The 22,268-nt window shown below is 42.4% G+C and overlaps 1 long non-coding RNA gene across 1 annotated transcript; it reads left to right on the top strand.

The window, feature by feature from the left end:
* The first annotated feature begins 1,493 nt into the window (after positions 1 to 1,493).
* On the top strand, positions 1,494 to 8,460 carry LOC125414133 (uncharacterized). Its single transcript, XR_007236157.3, has 3 exons — positions 1,494 to 1,573; positions 3,777 to 3,856; positions 7,978 to 8,460. It is a non-coding gene; the product is annotated as an uncharacterized LOC125414133 (long non-coding RNA).
* Positions 8,461 to 22,268: the final 13,808 nt, after the last annotated feature.

Raw genomic sequence — 22,268 nt, 5'->3', positions numbered from 1 at the left:
TAATTTAGGTCTTTTCTAAAAGAATCTCTTTCTATTTGGTAGTTTGGTTAAGACTTTGCTTACCCTTTAAAAACCCAACTCTGTTTGATTCTTTATATTTTATGTTTACTTGTTTCTTTCCATTCCATTCACTTCTACCCTGATCTTAATATTTTCTTTCAGTTGTTAATTTGGGGTTGACTTACTATTTTTCTAGATCTCTAAATTTTATTATCACATTAGGGATTTGAGATTATTCTGATTTCTTGATGTAGGCAGAGTTATTAGAGTTATAGAATCCCCTTTTAGAACTGATTGTATTGTGTCTCATATGCTTTGATATTTTCCCATTTTCATTTGATTCTAGGAGTTTTTATATTTCCTTTTGACTTATTCAAGAACCCATTCATAATTCTATACTGTGTTGTTTAATCAAATTCTTGGGGTTCTCTTGCTATTGATTTGCATCCTTATTCCATTTTGATCATATAAGATACATGGAATTAATTCTATTTTCTGTATTTAAGACTTGCTTTGTGTCCTAATATGCTATCTATTTTAGAGAAAAATCTATGGGCTGCTGAGAAGAATGTATTCTGCAGTCTCTGAGTGCAATATTTTGTAGATGCCTGTTAAATCCATTTGAACTATGATGTCATTTAATTTGCATATTCCTACTTTTTTGGTTGCAAAGATCTGCAGTTGCTGAGGGTGGGCTGTTGAAGTCACTCACCATTATTGTGCAAGAGTTAATCTGTGACTTTAAATCAAACATTGCTTGTTTTATGAATCTGGGTACACCTGTATTTAGGGTGCATATTTTTAAAATAACAATGTCCTCTTAATAGATTATTTCCCCCATCAGTAGGAAGTAACTGTCATTTTTTTCTCACTAGCTCAGATTTGAGGCTTTATTGTGTCAGATATTAGAACAGCAGAACCTGTTTTTTCCTGGGCACATTTACTTGGAATACCATTTTCCATTCTTCCACCCTGGATCGTGTGCGTCTTTTGTGCTGAGTTGCTTTTCTTAGAGGCTGAAAATAAATGGCTCCTGATTTTTGATCTACTCTGCTAGTTTGGGTCTTTTGATTTAGAAATTGAGACCATTAGTATCCAGAGAGTGTTTAATACTCTATTCATTTAGCAGAGTGGTAACTGTGGGCTCTCCCCTATGGACTATGACCTATCTAGCCACAGTATCTTGGCTCTAATAATGGTTCCAAGCATGAGTTTCAACTTGTAGAGCAGGAATCAAATCCAATAAGAAATTCGTTGATTTTACCATGATGTTGTGGCTCTGTTGTGTTGGTAGGCATGTCTTGCCAGACCAGTCATTGTTGTATATTATAAGGTCTACAGCAAGAAAAAACCGGTGATTCCCTTTACTGTCTAGTAGCATGCGTAGCACCTTCCAGCACCATGGGCACTTCTAGGTCAGTATCAGTTGGAGTTCTTCAAGTTCTATATTCAAGTGTATGGTATCCTCGGTAACAGAGTCTTTGCATCACGTTCTACAGTGTAACCAAGAGCATCAGCAATATCCTGTAATGTTTGGGGGTCTATGGGACTCTAGTTGCCCATAACTCCAAAGGTGGTATTCCTAGTGCTGGGCTTTTTGTTATTCTGTGGTGTTAAGTGGGATATTATAATCCTGTTAAAGGGTAACTCTATTTAAGTGTTTTATATGTGTGCATGTGTAGACTTCAGGAAGCATCTACAGTGGTAGGTTTTCCTGTGGATTTTTCAGTGTTTTTTATTCTAGTATCCCTTTCCATTTTTCCTTATATACCTTGCCCCCCATTCCTTTCACACTAAACCCCTCTTCAACGTTATTCCTTTTAACCTTTCATACCACTATGCTCTATCTTCTCACCTTCTAAATCATGCCCTCCAACAGGGTCCTTTCCTCATTTCTTGAGCTCAAAGGCTATTCCAAAAGGAACACACATATCTGAAGATTCATGGCTGATGTCTGCAAATGAGAAAAATAATGTATGAGATACAGGCCCCAAAGGAGAGCCTATTACTATTACTCTACTAAACAGATATGGTATTAAACTTACACCCAATGGCTTATTGTTTTACCTGTAGGGGATTAATGCATCGGTCAACCCTCATCAGAGAAGTTTCTTTTTACAGTAGAGGTGATTAACACAGAGGCTAATAACTGATCAAGGTACAGAGAATAAAAGACTGAAATGCTTAGACCTAAATGAGGCATCAATATTATCCCCTGTTCCCCAAGGCTCAAGGTTCATGGTGAAAGAGGGAGCGGAAGGAGTGTAAGAGCCAGGGCAGTTGACAACTGTAAGAGGACAGCGCTTTCTGTACATATTAGGGGAGTCGAACATGAATTCGCAGCAGCTGAGCCAGCATGCACAACGCCATCATAGACGTGGGCCAGATAACATTTTAGCACAGGAGGTGGAGGTGAGCAGGACGTCCTTCCTCTAACTAAAGAGCTCTTATTAGTTGATAGCTGCTGCAAGGGAGCCGATTGTCTTTAAGTTACAGCCTCTGATGGGTTGGCCACCTTCCAGTGATGTCCACATTGTATCCAAAACTACAGGGGTAGCGTCAACTGTACTCGATGGGTGAACAAAGCAAAACAACAAAGCAGGACAGACAGCTGGGCGTAAGGAGTGGGGGATGGAGCTGAGAAGAGCGAGTGGAGGACGTGAATGTGATGAAAACGCATTGAACGGAACTCTAAAAAAAACAAGAAAAATAGTAAAACTAGAAAGCATTGAGTGCTGTCTTAGTGAGGGTTCCACTGCTCAGAGAAGACGCCATGACCATGGCAACTCTTATCAAAGAAAAACACTTAGTTGGGGTGACTTCCATCTTCAGAGGATTGGTCCATTATCATCATGGTGTAACATGGCGGCGTGCAGGCAGACATGGTGCTGGAGAAGTAGCTGAATGGCCTACATCTTAACTTGCAGGCAACAGGAAGTAACCTCACTGGGTGTGGCTTGAGTATATTTGAAGCCTCAAAGTCCACACACTTCCTCCCATAAGGCCATACCTCCTTCAACAAAGCCACACTTCCTAATAGTGCCACCCCTTTGGAGGGCCATTTTCTTTCAAACTACCATAAGTGGTTACTAAAAGATATGAACCATTAGGGTTCAGAGCAATCTGTGGTATCAAGTATCCACCGAAGATCATGAAAAATGTTCCCCATGCATGGGGGGAAACTATAGAACATTCTAGAGAATGTGTATACACTTTCCCACTCCCACAGCACACACACACACCACTGTTAGAACTAATAAAAGAACTCAGCAATGTTCCAGGATACAAGATGGGGACAAGCTTGGCATGATGGTATATGCCTGTAATCCTAGCACTCTGGAGGCAGAAGAGGGTGGTTTGCAGGTTTTAAGGCCAGCCTGAATATAGTGAAACCCTCATTTGAATAAAAAAATCTGAACAAAAAAAGCTATACATGGCTGTAAGATATTGATATAAAATATCAGATAAACAAATGAAACAAGTTTGAAGAAATGAGTGAAGTAAGTATTTGGAGTAAAGTGTAGTTCCTACATGATGATATGAGAAAGGATAAAGTAATTTCACATTCACATGAAATGAAAGAGAGAAATTATATTGGCAATCTAGGCTATGTACGGGAAACTTTACGCCAAAGGTCAACTTCTTGGGAAGTTTTCTAGGAACCTTGAGTGGACAGTGTGTTTTCCAATTTTATGAAGAGTAATGAGAAAAACTGTGAGTAGGGGACTCAGCTAGACTTGTGATGGGAAAAATCTGTCTTGTTCCTTGACTTACAGATTTTCAGAGTTTGGGGACAGTCAAATGAAGCATGTCAGAAACCGGGAACCCAGAAGTAAACAGAGGCAAACTCAAAAATGTAAGTTTAAGAGAATTTAATAATAAAAGCAATTATAATTGTGAGAGTAGAATTAAGGTAAGTATAAGAAATGACAAAACACGAAGGCAGGAGTGTCAGCAAGCTATTCCTACCCCAGCCTGACAGAACTTAGAGCCACAGCACGTGACTGTTATAGAGATGCTGTGCTCTTGCACAGAGTCACACAGAAGTTAGAATTGTGACCCACCAGAGGGGCGTTGTGAAAATAAACACTTGAACATCTTTTTTCCAAGATCTTCCAACCTCCTAACACACATTGGGTAAATCTAACTAGAAACTGGAAGACACAGCACTCTGGTTTATACAGTCTGTGATATTAGTTTCTGGGTCACAGAGCAGGACCCAGAAGGGAAAAGGAGTAGGGTAGACAGCCAGAAAGAGGATGCAGGGCATAGATGGGCAGTAGATAACCACAACGAAAGGGCGAGAGTGTGAGTTGGAGATGATGCTGGCATCTTGACAGGCATGATACTGATGTTGGAGGAACAACATGTCCCGACAGGGTCAGAAACGGGAGTGCCAAACTGGAAGAAAGGCAGGAGGTTCCCTTCGTGGAGAGTTGGGCGTAAAGAATGGAGTTGCAAAACAATGGAAAAACATGTTTTGTGGGCAGGCCGCTTCATGAAACTGCTGTAAAACTTAGGTTCTGAGTTCAGCTGCTGTGACGGAGGAACAAAGTAACACATTAAGTTACTTTTCGTTTAGGTTGCAGACTGAGTTAGCTAGTGTCTGTGCTCGGAGAAGTCAACAGAAGTTTTAGTTTCTTTATCTGGTAGCTTTGCCCTCGTCCACATAGCTAGAGCAACTCACCACCAGGTCCACATTTTAGTGAACATGATGACACTCTTGCCTTTTATTAAAACAGCCAAGAAACTGTATGCAAAATTTTGGATACCATCCTCCTGGCCCAAAGTTAATTAGACCACACTTTAAGGGACGTAAAGAAATGTAGCCTCTGATCTAGACAGTAGGGCACCCTGAAGAAACCCAGAAAAAAAAGGTTTCCACAAACAAATTACCATCTCGAAACAAAGTCCTGGAGATTGGGAAGGCATAGGGCCTGCCAGGAGAACTCTGTGGCTGGAGTGGAGGAAGATGCAGATTCATGATCTAAATCATAAGAAATGAGATTGAAGGGAGTCAAGGTCCATGGGCTCCAAGTTCCAGACATTGACACCACCAGCACTTTCAAAGGGCCACTGTCCCCTGATCCTGTACTATAAGTACATTTCTTTTCCCCATCCTGTGTGTGCAATAACTGGATTAGATGTCTCTGCTCATGGGGTCATATTTTGGCCCCTGAATGGACTTAGAAAGAAATAGCTTTTCCAGCATCAAATTGCAAAGCTTAGACTGTGGTGAAGGATTTGCACCTTTCTTTCAACACAGGGCACTTCCGGTGGGTTGGACTGCTTAGTGTGTTGATGGTGGAGGTGATTGGTGCAGCCTTTCTGTATCCAGCTACATTCTCTGACCTTCCTTACACAGTGTCTGCTGCCTTGATGAAATCCGTACATTCTGTGTCATGAAGTATGAAACTACTTCCTATTCCTTCGACTCTAACTTTCTTCATTCCATTGTTTATTTCCTAAAGACTGAGTTAGCACATTTCAAAGTTCATAGAAAATATGCTATGGATATACCCAGAACAGTTTGTTTTTCTGTCCAGTTTTCTACCTGGCCTCAGATGAACCTTCTCTTTCCTTTTGTAGGCCAAAGAATGTAGGTCCCTGAGGTTAATCACATGAATCTTCAATTAATCATTTATACCCTCCAAATCATGTGGAATCATCTAATTGGGCACATGAGGAGATAATTGTACATGACAGCAAGAATGGTAATGAAGCAGTTATGCAGAAAAGTAGGATTTTTTTTTATAAAAGGGGGAGGTGCTTAGGGAAGAACCTAGACCTGTGACCTCTAGTCATATTCTATGTGTATATCCACTCACTACCCATCAATCATTCCATTAAAAATTTGTGCAAAATAACAATTTCTATGGCACTCTCCAGCAATGAAAGATTATAATATAGCTCATGTGTCAAAACTGGGATGTAAGTGATGGCTAGGAAGAGAGAAATGAAGAACCATATGCAAAACTCTGCAACATGCTCTCGTTTCATTGTTTGCACTGAGGAATGCAAAGGCCAGTGTGGTGGTTGGAATCAGAAATGTCCCCTATTTGTCTCACATATTTGAAGACTTGGTCCCCTGATGTGGGATGGCCCTCTGTATGCTGTGAATATGCTTTGTTATCATTGGTAAGTAAAGACACTGCTTTGGCCTATGGCAGGGTAGAATATAGATAGTTGGGAAATCCAAATAGATACAGGGAGAAAGAAAGCAGAGTCGGAGAGAGACCAGCAGCTGCCAGAGAAGCAAGATGTGAAGTAACAAGCCACGAGTCTCGAGGTAGAATATAGAAAAATAGAAATGTATTAATTTAAGTTCTAGGAGCTAGTTACTAATAAGCCTGAGCTAATAGGCCAAACAGTTTGTAATTAATATTAAGCCTCACAGTGGTTATTCAGGAACTGGTAGGCAGGAGAGAAAGATCCAGTTATATTCCCCAGTTGGAGTGTTGTTTGGAGAGGTTTGGGACCTTTAGGAGGTAGAGCCTTGCTAGAGGAAGCCTTGAGAGTTTATCGCTTTGCCCCACTTCCAGTTCACTCTTTCTGCTTTGTGAGTGGAGTTGAAGTTGTGACCTTGTGTCTTCCTGCTCCAGCTGCCTACTGCCGTGCCTCCCCAGCCAGTGAGAACTCCCTCTCTGGAGTCCTAAGACAAAGTAAACTCTTCCATAAGTCATTTTTCATCACTGTATTTCATTATGGCAGTAGAAGTAATTAATAAAACTCATAAAAGGCTAGAAGAAAAAAAAAAACAGGTGCAGAAATAACTGCAAATCTGCGCTTTGGGTGTTCGAATGAAAGCAGGAGCCTTGGAAATGCACCAGCTGATTGTGGGTGGGTGGGGGCAAAATAGCTTCCCAGCAGAACTCACCTTCTGCCTAGGCCCTGATCGGCAATCAGGATTTGCTCAGAGAAGGCATCAGCATTGGTGAAAAGAGCAAAGAGTGCAGAGACATGAGAAGAATGGCCATGCTGTGGTTCTGTGTGGCCAGCTTTATAGGCATGTGGAGTATGTGCAGAGAGGGAGGACGGCAAGATTGGTGGTGTGTGTTTGTCTTTGATTCTGTAGGGACTGGGGACCTCTTTAAAGCTTACAAACATACAACATGGTCATAACTGTATTTTAGAGAGACGACTAGGGAAGTTAGGGAAACAGAGCCGACCACTTGTTTTTATGTAGAGGACAGTTGTTGCACACCTACCATGATTCCCAGCATCTCCTGGCAGCTGGGTGCGTAGTGTCACATGAATCTGTGCACTTCTGCCCCTCATGCAGCTTCAAGTGGCAAAGAGAAACAGATTACACATAAAAATGCACACAGTCATTCAAGTAGTAATGAGTGTTTGGGAGAAAATAAAACAGGGAAATCCTTGTAATTAGGTGACCAAGTCAGCCTGCAGAATAGTATATCCCAACGAGCAGCGAAGGTAACTCTTTGAGTAAACCCTGCAGCCAGAACAGAGCAAGTCAAGTGCATAGCTGTGCGAGAGAACTTGGGCAGGATTTACGCGCTCGAAACCCTGGAGTATTATAATTGTTCTGCAAACCACAAGACGACAAAAGAGAGACCTAATTCCTGTATTTCTAAAAAGGACACGGGGCTAACGAAATACTGGTCACCTTCTGAATAACACTCAGAGCATGGAGACGGTTGTTTAAAAGGACATGAGGCTAAAGGAACACTGGTCACCTGAATAACACTCAGAGCACGGGGACGGTTGTTTGGAAGTACTCGTGTTTGACAGGCTAGGACAGAATCTCTCTCGAGAAGCTGTCGCCAGGCCATGTTTTTAAAAAAAGAGGTAACCAAGTTATTTTTCGCTTTCTTTAAAGACCAGCATTTTTGTATTTAAGCAGAAAAGCTTAGTTATCATTCTGAGGCCAACTAGAGGGTTTTCTTTGCTTTGTTTTGTTTTGTTCATTTGCTTTTGTTCTCTTATGTCGTTTTAAGCCATTATTTTCATCTTTAGATGCTCCAAATGTGCACCTGATGGCCACATTTAAGGGAAATCTCCTCAAAATGTAAAAAGATACACTGGCTAGAATGGTTTACATAGAAGCCCTTCAAGCAAGTCAGAGAGCAGAGAAAGACTGGGAAGACGTCGGTTCACCACGAGTTAGCTGAGTGCATCCCACACGGGATAAACTGAAGCAGAATCTGCAATGAGATCATTAGTGTGTGCCATCCTGGTCCTGTAGTCAGACTGCACGCATATTTAATACATTGAGCCCACCTTGAAATGTCCCTCAGACCCAAGAGAACAAAGTACAAGGAAAAATCAGGAGGAGGGGAAGACGCCAAGTGATCCATACGGCTGTCAATGTCACCCTCTGCGCTGATCAGAAGAAGGAAGGTAACAGAGAAAGCTCTGCAGTGCTGGTTCAGCGGCCTGCCACCCAACTCTGTGACAAGTCGACCAGGAGGAGATGGCCATATCATTACGGACTGTATCAATAATAAATTATAAAATACCTTATCTATATGGAATAGTGCCCTGAATTTATGTGAAGTATCAATATTTATGATTACATATCTGACCACTCAATGCCCAAAAGAAAAGAAAAAAAATAATATAATCTTAAATTATTTTTTTAAATATTATTAATACTTTAAAGACAAATTAGCAATATGAGTAAAAGTATTTGGGACAATATTTTTAAAAATATTCAAGTTAGGAGAGAAGTAATATTTTTCCTATTGTTCAATAAATAAAAAATACCTTGGGATAAGCAATCTATTTTTAGAGTGCATACAGGAACAGCTCTGGAAATCAGGTAGTCTGACTAAATTCTAAATATTGGGTTTCAGCTCAGAAAATGTCAGGGTTTAGAGCAGGATATTTTCATCCCACATCTATATACATTCTTAACTCCTAAAAATACTTCCTAAACTCTTGGAGCATTGCGCTCCTTGGTTCTAGTCAAGACCTTAAACAATTCAGCTGCAAATGATCAGACATTTAAAAGTTAATATGTTCTGTGTACAAGGTGCTAACTGAGCACAGGTTACAGGAAACAACAGAGTGGGCAGGGCTACCCCCAAGGAGCACAAGGAGTGAGTGCAAAAAGAAACCACAGAGTCGGACTATAACAGGGATCTGGAGGAAGAGATGGCCCTGAATAGAGAAGTCTAGGCAGACTCTTAGGAAAAGCAGCAGCTGACCTCGGTGTTGATAGGCAGAGAAGATGTCAATGGACAGAAATGGGGACAGGATGGGATGAGGAGAATGATTCAGGTGAAGATGGGGTTTATTTGACAGGAACGTTGGCGGGAAGATGGGGTGAAGTTAAGGGTTCCCTGGGCTCAGATGTCTGCCCGAGGAGTCAGAATCAAACTCAGTCAGCAGTGGAGCTGCATGGAAGCCCGCGTGACATGATGTGTCGTGACATGGCTCTGTTTATGCTCTGGTGCACAAGCTTATACACTCAGCTGCATTTGCCTGGCTGAGAAGTGAGGGTGGCTCCCTGGCACCCCAAGGGAAGAATGGTTTTGCACACAGGTTTACTCTGAGGATAGAGCACAGTGACGGGGGTAGGTTGTCACTATTATAGCTCTTCTTGTTCCCGTCGCATACAAGGGACCTTTGAACTTTTGACTATGGCCTCTGTGTCCCAGTCACTTAGGTGTCATTTGAGCTGCTGAATGATTTTTAAATATGAAAAGGGTTATCACCCACAAATATTTAAGTGCCTACCAAATGAACTGTGATGCCCTATTGTGGTGGGCCATTTGTAACAACCACAGCCAGAAGTCTAATAAAAGCTAAAACTTCTGTCTGAGAGGACAGGGCTGGGTGGATAGGTGAAGACAGGTTGTGGAAGGTCAGCCTTTGTAAGACCATCCCATGACATGGTGTGTCCATATTTCTTAAAGGTCGAATTTAGAAAGAACAAAAACAGTGTTAGAAAACTAGGAGAATGAAAACAAGCCAGAGACTTCTGAAACAGACGTCCAACAGTGATGTGCAGCACTTAGCACAGGTAGCTACAAAGTCCAGTGTTGCTTGCTGTTGCTTGGTTGTGTTCAACATGCACTGGGCGCCATTTTGCAAGAAGTCTCTATTTTTCTGTTCGGGACACCAGAAACTCATCTGTGGTGGTTATTTGGGTCCTGGTGGTCTCAATACAGATTCTAACAGTCCCATAGATTGCTCTTTGAGACTGTTTAATGATTCAGAAACTTTACTAAAGAATAAAGTGGATCTGACTATCAAATTTTATACTCGTGTGCTTAGTTTGGAGGACTTGTAGAATCCAGGAAACTAGAAAGTTGAAACGGGGAAAGGAATATCTAGGGCAGGGGGAATAGAAGAATATGAGTAATATAGAGAGGAAAGGGCAATAAATGGGAGAGGGATAGTAGGGTAGGGCAGAGGAGATGGTTTGGAGAGGGATAGCTCAGGGAATTATTGAAAATACCATATAGAGACTCAGTATTTTATAAGCTTCCTAAATACATGTGTGTTCACATGAAAGAGTTTAAGTGGAGTTGCCCTACACAGGGCATTGTGCTGATTCTGGAAGCTATAGGTTGTCAAATAAAAAGCCCAGGGGTATATGTAGGATATGTCTCCTTGAGTTGTGGACCGTGGGTGTCCTTGGGTCCCCATAATGATACTGGTGTTACCACTGCTCTTTAGTCCAACAGACCTAGACGGGAAGAGCTTACCGCTGGAGAGCATACACATGGGCCACAGGGCACAGAGAAGTCAAGTAGGTGCGGGCCAGCTCTCATAGTACAGGAAGTTGCTCTGCAGTCCTGGGATGAAAGTTATCTATAGCCTTACACAGTTGTGAACTTTGTACACCGCAACAACCAGTGACCAGCATGGCAAGAGAGGCCCATGGGTGCAACTGTGGCATGAATATTATAGGGTAACCAACTATTGGATTTAAGACCCAGTCTGTAAGAAGAAACTCATGTCACCACTGAAAAATCTAACCAAGCATCTTTGGTTGAGAAGTTCTGATCTCAGGATGAACCTACTGCAATTATTTTGCCAACTGACACAGCATTAAACTACCCTCTAAAGTTATATTTCTCTGCTCAAAGTTTAAAGAATGTTCTCATATCCAAGAAGTTTCTTAGTGCTGCAGATCCTGGCTCACGCAGACACTCACAGCTGGTCAAAGTTCAAGAGTAAGTGACTGAGGGGCGCCTGGCCACCAGCGGGATGTACTTCTCAAGTCTTCTCAGGCTCAGGAGCCACATCAGAAGGGGAGGCTGAACAAAGAGACTGTAAAAGGCAGAGACGAGAAGGACTGGGGCAAAAACAGTGTCTTCTGGACAAGGGAGATTATCGCACTGATGAACTCAAGGTTCCGAGGTCTGCCTGAAGAAGATCAAGCCAGTCTGTATTTAACATTCTAACATGGAGCAGGGAGAGAGGTTCCTGAGCCCCAACCCTTAACTGAGGAGCTATGGACAGCTGACTTCTAGAGAAAAAAGAATCATCTTTCTTTAAGGGCGTGGATCCTGGTAGATCAACCATGCTGCAGTGGATGGCTCTGCACCTAGAAGCGTACAGACAACACAAATTGGAACTGATAACATGTGTGTAAATATATATATACATGTATATATATATTAGTTTGAATGTAATTGACCCCCATAATCTCACAGGCAATGGCACTATTAGGAGGTGTGACTTCGTTGGAGTGGGTGTGGCTGTGTTAGAGGAAGTGTGTCACTGTGGGGGTAAACTTTGAAGTTTCCTATGCTCAGGATACTGTCCAGTGTGCCAGTTGACTTTCTGTTGCCTGTAAGATGTAGGACTCTAAGCCACTACCACATCTCCCTGAACGCTGACATGCTCTCCGTCATCATGATTATAATGGACGGAACCTCTGAAGCTGTAACAGAGGCACTCCAGTTAAATGTTTTCTTTATAAGAGAACGCCATGGTCATGGTGCCTCTTCCCAGCAATAAAAATCCTAACTAAGACAATATATATATTCACAGCAATAAAACTCTAAGATTCTATATGTAATCAAATATATAGACACACACACACACACACACACACACACACACACATAACAGGAAGTTTGGGGTGGTAAGGAGGTAGGTTTGAATCTGAGGAGAGTTAAAAGGTGGGGTTGGAAATGAATATGACCAGAATATATTGTATGAAATTCTCAAAGAATTAATAAAATTTTTTTGAAGTAGAGAAAGAAAGTCTTACCAAAATTAAAACTTTATAATACGTCTTTTCTTTTATGAAATCAATCCAACAAATGAGCCAAGTAATGAAATATTTGTTAAAGCCAAAGATTGTCAAAATCCAAATACAATAACTCATGCATACTCATTTGACGATATTTTTGGTGTTTCCTCCCCTCTCCAGTGTAGATCTGTATATGACCCTCTTTGCATATATCATACCCACAGTGCACACAATCCCTGGGTCAAGTTCTCACAAGTGAAGGCGGTATCTGGGGGCAGTCTGTAGGCAGAGCCCGAAGGCACCTTTGCAGCTCCACGTGTAGTCTCCTAAGTTTCTCTTGCCCAAAGCTGCTGTAATAGTAGTTTGTTAAGCTAAGACTTTCCACAGCTTTCAACCCTTAGTTTCAGAGCAACTACCTTTTTCTCTCAAACTGTGAAAGCTGATAATCTTCATACTTTTAATTAAGATACGTTTAATTTAATCAATTAAATTATTACAAGTCTAATTATCCCAAGCATGTTTAGGAATAAATATAACTGACTATTAGCCAGTGAACAACACAAAACACAAGGGCAGGTTACAGAGCCCTTGGGGGCTTTGCAAGCTGTGATGAGGGTCACACAGAACCTGACTTCACAAGAAGGATGGGGTGTGTCTGTGAATCTCGCAAGTTAGTTGAGTGTGAGTCACTAAAACCGGCTGCTGTATGGCTAGCTACGCAGTTAGTCTCTGTGTGTTTAGCTCCCCGCGAGGCGCCGTGAAACTGTAAATTAACGGTATTAAAGCGCTAGCCAAGCACACGAGGGCACGCATTCCTCAAAAGCCAAGTGATTTTATCTGGTGGACATGAGGAAGTTTTTAGTTCTCTTCCTTCTCCGTGTGAACTTTCTTCAGTGCTCTTCCTCAAATGTTCATTTTGTGATATAACAGCTACATATCAGGACTTCTATGTTCATTACAGATATTTTTAAAATATTTCAATAAAATATAAACAGCGTGTGCTTTACAGAATTTGCTAAGACTTAGCGAGGTGAGATGTGGGAGGTTTCGCACAAAGCTGAGGAACTTTATTGCTTTTGAAGACGACTGTCCAAGGTTCAGCCATTGAATGGAGTCATCATTTAAAACGTATCGTTAAAGCTTATGGAAAAGCCAGGGCCGGGGTATCTTGGCATAGGCCTATAGTTCCAGCACTTAGGAAATAAAGGGAAGAAAACTCCTAGTTCAAGACCATCCTCAGCTACATAGCGAGTGGAAAGCCAATCTGAACTACATAAGACCATCTCAAAAAACGAAGCAGAAACTAACCCCAAACCATCACATAACAGGGGAGATGGTAGAGAAGGGGTGGATGTGACCAAAATACATTGTGTAAGTTCTCAGAGGATAAACAAATAAATAAAGCCTTAGTTTGAAAGGGAAAGAGAGAATCTTAATATTTGGGATTTTCAAATAAAAGATCAGAATATCCACACAGGCAAGTGGTACACCAGAACATGAACAAGAGTAATTAAATATATTGTGCACGCGTGCACGCGCGCGAGCGCACACACACACACACACACACACACACACACACACATGTTATGTGAGAGAATGAAGAGGTGAACAAAGGATGAGGAATGTGGAAGGCACTAAGGGGGTCAAAGTTCATTTGTGTGTTAACAAAAAAAACCATTTAAGGGTCAGATGTTCAATTTGCTTTCATAGGTTCCTATTTAATAAAGAGGGCAAGGTTTCTCCTGTCATAAGGAGAAACCTGGCAACCACCTTCATCAAGAGGCCACACTTGTCATCACTGATATACAACCTGATGTCAGGAGGTTCCTAATTTGATGTACATAAAGTTACTTAATTAATCAAGGTCCCCCTCCATCTTGAATGGAGGACAACTTGAATTTAATTGTTTTGAAGCAATCTGCCAATAAAAACTGAGAAATATTTTATGGAACAAAGAAGGGGAAATAATAACAAAATATGTATCTCAGCTGCTAAAGAGAGAAAAAGCAGACAAAAAGATTAAAGAGACAATTATGGAAAATCAAATGTAGTCAGCATAATTTATAATATCACATTGATATCAAATTTTCAGTCTGGTGTCTATGTCAGAGGACGTTTTTATTCTTAGTGGTATGGTATCATTAATATTCACAGATGTATATGCTGCATATATGTGTGTACATACATATACAAGTACATATTTATCTTCTCAGAGAGAGAGTAAAGGTAGATAAGACACCTCGTTCACAACTGAGGAATCTGGAGAAAGATTACTTTTCTAGAGTAACAGTTGTATCTATAGTTTCAATACTGCTTTCCTTGGTTTGAAAGGAACTGAGCAGCTGAGCAGGAAGTCCCACCATTAGCACACAATTCTGTGCGATACTTGACCACAGGGTACAGAATCTGTAAATAATGCTCTGCCTGTTATCAGAGGTCTGTGTTAGAAGATGCGTTCTCTGAGGCAGCCATCACTCACAAAGGGACTTGTAAAATCAAGGATTTCCCTTTGCAGGATAAAGTGGGAGCAGCCCTACCATCTTTAAGTAGATTATATGCAAATTTTAAGGAAACGTGTTAATGGCAGAAAACACAGTGAGAGACTGGCCTTCTGGAAGGGCCTTGGGGTGCTTGCCAGAATCCTGCTGTGTGGAATTTTAATTCAGTCAGGAGGGTTCCCTATACAGCCTTGCAACCTGAAGCTTAAACAGAACAGATCGAAAAGCAGGCGTGAGGGTTACCAAAATAAATAAATATTAATATAAAGGTAAGTGGCAATCAGAATGTTACATGTTATGGCAACCCGCCGTCTTACACATTTATAACGTAGGAGAGGAAATAGGTCAGTGGGGCAAATGGAGAAAGAACTCGCTCAGTTCAAAGTTTCTGATGGAGATTCCCAGTGATGGAGAACAGGAAGGCCACTGTAGCGATAAAGTTAAAAGGAGTAAACGTTGTGGTCGTGAGATGTCCACACTGGGGAGAAAGAGATCAGCAAGATCCAGTGTAGGAAAAGGAACGGATCCATCACAAAATACCTGCAAGAGCTCCAGTCAGAAAAATCCCAGCACCACCAGCAGCTGAACAGGAAGTCCATCCCCACAAATCCCAGCACCACCAGCAGCTGAGCAGGAAGTCCCACCCCACAAATCCCAGCACCCTAGCGACTAAGCAGGAAGTTCCAACCCACAAATCCCAGCACCACTAGCAGCTGAGCAGGAAGTCCCACCCCACAAATCCCAGCACCACCAGCAGCTGAGCAGGAAGTCCCACCCCACAAATCCCAGCACCACCAGCAGCTGAGCAGGAAGCCCCACCCCACAAATCCCAGCACCACCAGCAGCTGAGCAGGAAGTCCCACCCCACAAATCCCAGCACCACTAGCAGCTGAGCAGGAAGTCCCACCACACAAATCCCAGCACCACCAGCAGCTGAGCAGGAAGTCCCACTCCACAAATCCCAGCACCTCTAGCGGCTAAGCAGGAAGTCCCACCCCACAAATCCCAGCACCACCAGCAGCTGAGCAGGAAGTCCCACCACTAGCACGGGAGCTATTGACTGTGATCGCCACTGGGTGAACCTCACTCTAGTGGATAGCTCTACAGTCAAGCCTATGAGGGCCACACAAACTACACTGGGCTGTTTGTTTTGAAATGAGCACACAAAGTTGGGAGTTAGGAAGGCTGTTGGATCTGGGAGGAGCTGGGGAGCAAATGGGATCAAAAAACATTGTTTAAAATTCTCAACATAAATCAAATAAATAAATGATTCTAAAGTTCAAATAAATGGAGGAAAGAAAGGAGAGAGGATGGGAGAGAGGGAGGGTTAAGAGGGAAGAAATCCTAATATTTGAGATATGGGGTAAGGTTCAAATCATGAGATGGGTAAATCCACACCCTGGGGGGCCTGGCTTTCTGCTTATGGAGATGGTTAAGACACGTCCAGTTCTTATGAGCTGAGCTTGTAGAGCTTGGGAGGGTCCTGCTTAGTGAGCGTCTTCTTTTCCAAAGCTCCAGGCAGAACTTCCTTTAGTGGTAGTTAAAAGACAGAAGGCACAGGAACGTCACACTCCAAAGAGTAATTCCCACCTGCATAGGCTGTCACTGTAGCCACCAGCTCACACCAGTAAAAGCTGGGTGTGACGGCTACAGAGCTAGCTGCTTTTGGTGTGAGAAAATGGTCATATTTGTTTAAGCCAGATTTTATTTATCAAGAATGAGAAAGTCTTTCCTAATTGTCCGGAAAAGCAAAAACACAGTAAAGCCAACATAGATGGGTCACAGTAGTCTGTAAGGATCTTCATTCACTTCTTTTGTTATACATACATCTGCTGGTTCTAGAGCCAGGTTCCTCAGAAGTCAAGACTACAGAGCACCGAGAAGGGGAGCGCCCTGATGCACCATCACGGAGCCGAGCCGTGTCTGAGGTTTGCATTCCAGGCCAGGCATTGTTTTATGGAAATTCTCTCATTTGCTCTCCAAGTTCATGGATTGGGTACTCCTGCGTTCAGATCACTCAGAGCAAATGAGGCACAGTGCAGTTGAATAATCTGTACGAGGCAGAGATAGGGCTTGAAGCCTGGCTTGGGCATGCTCTGGACCATTCCTCTATGCTGGAATGCTGTTAAATTTGTAGCACAGAAATTTTGGAAGCTACTTAATGGCATGGTGAGGTATTTTAAAATTTAAAACAGTGGCAAATCCATATGGGAAAAATGTTTCCAATTTAAAGGTATTTAAAGAAGGAGAACATGCACACTTGAAAAGGGAGGAAGGGAAGGGGGCAGGGGAAGTGAAATGAGAGGAGATTAAGTACGAGCAAATCCAAGAGAGGGAGAAGAGAAGGCATGCAGAAATATGTAAAAGGCCATGAGTGGGAACCCTTCATTGCAGGAATACCAGAATTTTAACTTGGTTCCCTCTCTTTCATGAGATTTTCAAATGTGCTATAATCAAAGTGTAGCTTTTATGGAAATACTATTAATAGTAATACCACCGAGAGTTACAGGTGAATGGTGGAGTTCAGTCCTGGCACACGCCAGACCCTGGGGACAAGCCCCAGCATGCAGCAGCTCTATTAAGACGTGTTGTTAGACGTGTTGTTATAAAGTAAATACTCTGGAAGCTCAGAAACTAAACCTGTTAAACCTCTGCAGCAGCCAGCCTGGTCTGTGTGTCACTCAAACATCACAACGAGTTTCTGTCTTCACAGTTTGGGGCATGTAATCCCACCGTATCATTAATTGAAAAATTACTTAAATTAACTACTGCTATTTTATCGACTAAGTAATATTTACAAAGTGAAGCTTTTGCTATTCTATAGACTTTTAATGGTAGAAATTGACGCCAACACATCAAACCGTTAACATCTCTTGGGTCAGCGCTGTATGAATGGCCCACATTGGGACCGAAGAGACTCCTCCTGCTGTATGTCAAATTCTCCTGGGCTGACAAGTGGAGAGGCAGATCTTGGGCCCCACTCCTGATGTACAGAATCAGAAGCATAGGGAAGGGACTGCCTTTGAATCAGACTCTCCAGGAGAGACTGGGGCAGCTTAAAGTTTAAGAATAATCACATTACAGATTCCCTAAGAGGATGTATAATGGTCTAAAATTCCAAATTGAATCTGATGTAATTACAGAACTTAGCACGATGATTGGGAAGGACTTCAGAACTGTACCAGACCAGCCCAGAAGGAGGCCATGGAGAGCCTCAGAGGCCACCTGGAGGATGATAGTACAGGAGTGAGCTAATTATTGGACCAAAAGGCCATTCCCAGATTCCTTTGCATAGAGAATGACTTCCCAAGAGAACTACAGTGCTGTTTTGTCAGAATGGCTGTTTTATACAACACATAAGTCTTCTCAGAGAACGTAGAGTAGTGTGAGGGCGGGGTTGAGATGAAGGTGTGTCTCTACAGGTAGAGACACACAGAGCTGTCGAAACTCAGAAGCTCGGTTGCGACAACAATAGAACCTAAGGGGGGAAGGAGCTGGTCAGTCAATAAATAAGCACTCAGAATTGTAATAAAGGCTGTCAAGATTCTAAGTTGCTCTGTGTCACTCTTGAGAAATTCCCTGTAAGCAGTCCGTCATGAATAGGTTTGCTTCTGATGCCAGTCAAACTAATCAGGGGTCTGTGTTCTTAAACAGTGCCTCTTCAGAGAAATGTTAATTTTTTTAAAAAAGTAAAACATGTATAAATGTGTACTTTCTAGCAAACACATTAAAACAATAATACAGCAATAAAAATTGGTCACCAGGGGTAAACCAGGGAAAATTAGGAAGGTAAAGAACTGAGTGTAAAGTTTTCTATTTTAGTTCCTGCTAGGAGGAAATTTCAGTGTAGATAGAGGAGAAGTTTTGTGGCGAAGGTGGATGAGAACCTAGGATGGAAAGAAACCTTAGGAAGAGGAGAAGGTACCACTGCCTGAGGAGCTGACAGAGCGAGAGATGGCAGCTCAAGGGTGGGGGTAGGCACGAAGGAGGAGGAAAATCTCAGTGGTACCCTAAGAAGAGTTACTTGGAGCTTCATCAGAAGTATGTACCTGGATATGGCTGACAAGATGTTGGCCTTACGATGTGACCATCTCTTCCCAAATCACATGTATCTAGGATACAGGAGACCAGATTCATGGATGGTGATGAGTGCTGCATCCTTGTGGCATCTGCTGTGTGCACAGAGCAGCATCTGCCTAGTTCAATAGTCGATGGAAACTTTGTAACTTCATGGACTTGGTTAGAGCCCTAGATCTAACCCGAATATTGTTTCCAATCACAGATCAAAGACATGTGTGGAACAATGTAGGTTTGTGGTATTCACTGACAGTCACCGAAGGAGGCCCAAGGGATCTGGTACTAGGCTAGGAGAGGAGTCCTTGGTGAAGAAACATGGTTGGAGAGAGCTCAGTCAGGGGCAATGGGAGAGTCTGAGTCACTGTCTAAAGCAGTGGGGCTGGGAGGTTGTGGTTCCTTACTCTCAAAATAATGCAAGAGGCAGAGCATGGGGACAGACACTTGCAATCCATAACCTCAGGAGACAGGAGAATTTTGAGTTGGAGGACAGCATGGGATACCTAGAAAGACTCCAAGACCAGAAAAGATGTTGAGGAGAAAATGAAGAAGGGAAGTTATTTAAGCCTTTGAGAGATGCATTTCCTGGTAACACAACAGACGTGTGTGTGTGTGTGTGTGTGTGTGTGTGTGTGTGAGTCCAATCAAGAATTATGCCCCTTGGGACAGTATGGAGATCATGCTTTCATTTAGAAAGGATTGATAAAGAGACAAAGGGAAAAGATGGAAAGAGGACCAGGAACTCTGAAATAATCGATATCTGGAAGTTATTCTCTTCCTGCCCAGTGTAGGTTAGGGTCCTTGGGAGCTCAGGAGTCATTCGTTATGGTTGCCCAACAGACTCTGGATTCTTAGGTTACTTGTATACATTGGTTTTCCCAGTAACTATTTTCTCAAAACTTGCTATTTCTCCTCTAAAATTCTGAAATGTGTAACGTCTACAGATCTTCAAAGTTCTTCTCTGTTACATTACATATGTTTTCTTTTTATATGCCATTGTTAATATGGATGGTCCTTGAGATTTTCCTAGTCCAGCATGGTTCGGAGTTCTCATTTCTCTTACCTAACACATTAAATTTTTAATAAAGTGTGCATTCACCCCTACTCCTCCTCTTCAAATCTCAAGCAGCTAACTGGCAAGGGTTTTGACTACGAAGGAAGCCATCTAGTGCTCTGAACCAGATTCTCATAGTTTCAGGATGTCTGAGACTCTTAACTCTGGCAGATAATATAATGTCTGATTTTCACCTGTTGAGCTTAAATGACAAAAGTGTCAACTAACTATAAGATGTTGTCATTTTCCAGGCTTCATTGCATAGGCATCCAAGTTCTTCACTGGAACCCCAAGGGAAGTGCCTCCGAACAGCAGTAGTTGGCCCTGAGATGTACTCATACGGGTGTTTCTGACATTTCTACAAAATACGCTGACTCATTCCCACCATGGGTAAAGCCCTTACAACTAGCAGGCCACTCCTTGGCACCTCCACACCCTCCTGTTGCTTCCAAACTTGAGCCTCATCCTTATCCAGATTGGGCTATCTGTTCCTCATCTTGTTCCACGTCTGTGAAACTGTTCACTGTTATCAGTCAACGAGGTTAAGCACTGTAGATGTGCAAAACGTAAACATAGAAAGCAAAAGTTAGTTCTGTGAAAACTTGGCTTAAAAAGCTCCCGTGAATGTAAGCTCCTGGGCAGTGGTTAACCGTGGGAAGGCAACTGCACAAAAGTAGAAGGGTTTCTGTCCTCGGTTTGTCTAACGGGTATCCCATGGTTTTGCTGCCCTCAAAGAAATTATAATCAAAAAGCACACAGGCTATATAAAGGGTGTGGTTGTTGCAAGAAAGATGTGCATACTCTTCAATCAGCGCACCAGCTTTCAAATAATAAGCATGGGCCTTGTATCAAAAGCTTGGCAACAGAAGGAACACCTACTTAATTTAACATAACGATTTGGTATATGTAGTTGTGATGCTTGCAGGGACATCTCTAACCAATATCTTCCCTTAACGACATGTTCTGCTTGATCGGGTAAGAAGATCTCTGTGGAAACCCCCCTGTGACTCTTCTGGTGAGTACCGTAGAATTAAAAAACACCATGCTCAGTTTCTTCCTGGAAGTACAGGTAGGTTAGTAGCATGCCATGAAGGAGAAACTTCAAAAGACCTTGAGCAATTCAGACTTCAATTCATTGCCACCTATCCATGGCCACAAGAGAAAAAGACAGGTTTTTCTGCTTAGCCACAAGTGGCAAAAGCATAAACCCGGTTCACAAGCTCCTAAAGTACCGGCTTTGGAACCGGCTTCCCGGACAATGCAAGAGCAATCTCAGAGTTCTCTTCTTTCCCCTTTGCACATGAAGACTACTAATTAGTTATTTTATACCACATAATTTATTTCAAAAGTCTTCACTTTAATATGCAAACTCCAGGATTGTCCACGTCAGGATTTCCTCTTTCTGTCCTGGTCAGCTGTGTCTTACTCATTCAGACCGGGCTTTGGGTAGAAGCCAGGCTTGTTCCACACTGTGGCCATTCTGGGTTCTCTGAGCGCCACTCCTTCACACAGTACGTCTGTTCTGTGCAGACATTGGTCGCTAGCAATGTCACTAAGCTTTGGCTTGTCCAAGTTCCTCAATGTGAATCGTGTGACTAATTTATGGATCTTGTATTTTTTTAGAGGACAGAATCAAGGCATTTATTCACAGAAGTATTTAACATCTCTAGGCTGTTAGGATTTTTCCAGTGTGTCTTTCTCAAACACTAGGTCTTTGATCAGAGTGTCAAAAAACATAGACAGTTGGTCAGGTGACCTGTGCTACCCCTTTGTTCAGGGTGAAGCTCTGACTATGGTATCATGCCTCTGCCATATCCTTCACCTGTATTTCTCACGTTGAATGCTGGGACCTAGGAAGGGCACCAGGGAACTCCAAAGGCTTCACAGAGGTCACAGCCTGAGGAACTGTTCTCTTCCTTCCCCCTTGCCCCTTCTGTCTGAATCCTTTTGTTTGTTTAGGTACAGTTTGTTTGTCTGGAGTCCCCTTACACAGCTGTAACAATCAACCTGCCTGTTTGCAGTATGAAGATTTGAATGGGAAAAAAAGCTTCTACAGCTCCCAAACTTGTCAAAATCAAGTTAGGCATGGTTTTTAGGGTCTTTCTCTTTGTTTTATGATAATGTAACAATGTAACTGAAACACAATTCACACAGCTAAAATTTAGACTTTTACTGAATACCCCCCATCACCCCAAAAAGATGCTCCAAAGTCACTCATTGCTGTTCCCATAATCCCCTCTTCTCAGGCTGTTCCCATAATCCCCTCTTCTCAGGCTGTTCCCATAATCCCCTCTTCTCAGGCTGTTCCCATAATCCCCTCTTCTCAGGCTTAGGCAGCCACAAATCTCCATGTCTTTGTTGATTTGTATACTCTGGGTAGTTCCGATAAATCGGAATGCACAGGCTGTGCTGGTCACCTGATGTATTTCTCTTAGCATGCATTCAAAGTTGACCCGTTCTGAGCATT

The sequence above is a fragment of the Myodes glareolus genome, chromosome 15 (assembly GCF_982192425.1).
Source record: "Myodes glareolus chromosome 15, mMyoGla1.1, whole genome shotgun sequence".
Taxonomy (NCBI): Eukaryota; Metazoa; Chordata; class Mammalia; order Rodentia; family Cricetidae; genus Myodes; species Myodes glareolus.
This window is presented reverse-complemented; position numbering and strand designations above follow the sequence as displayed.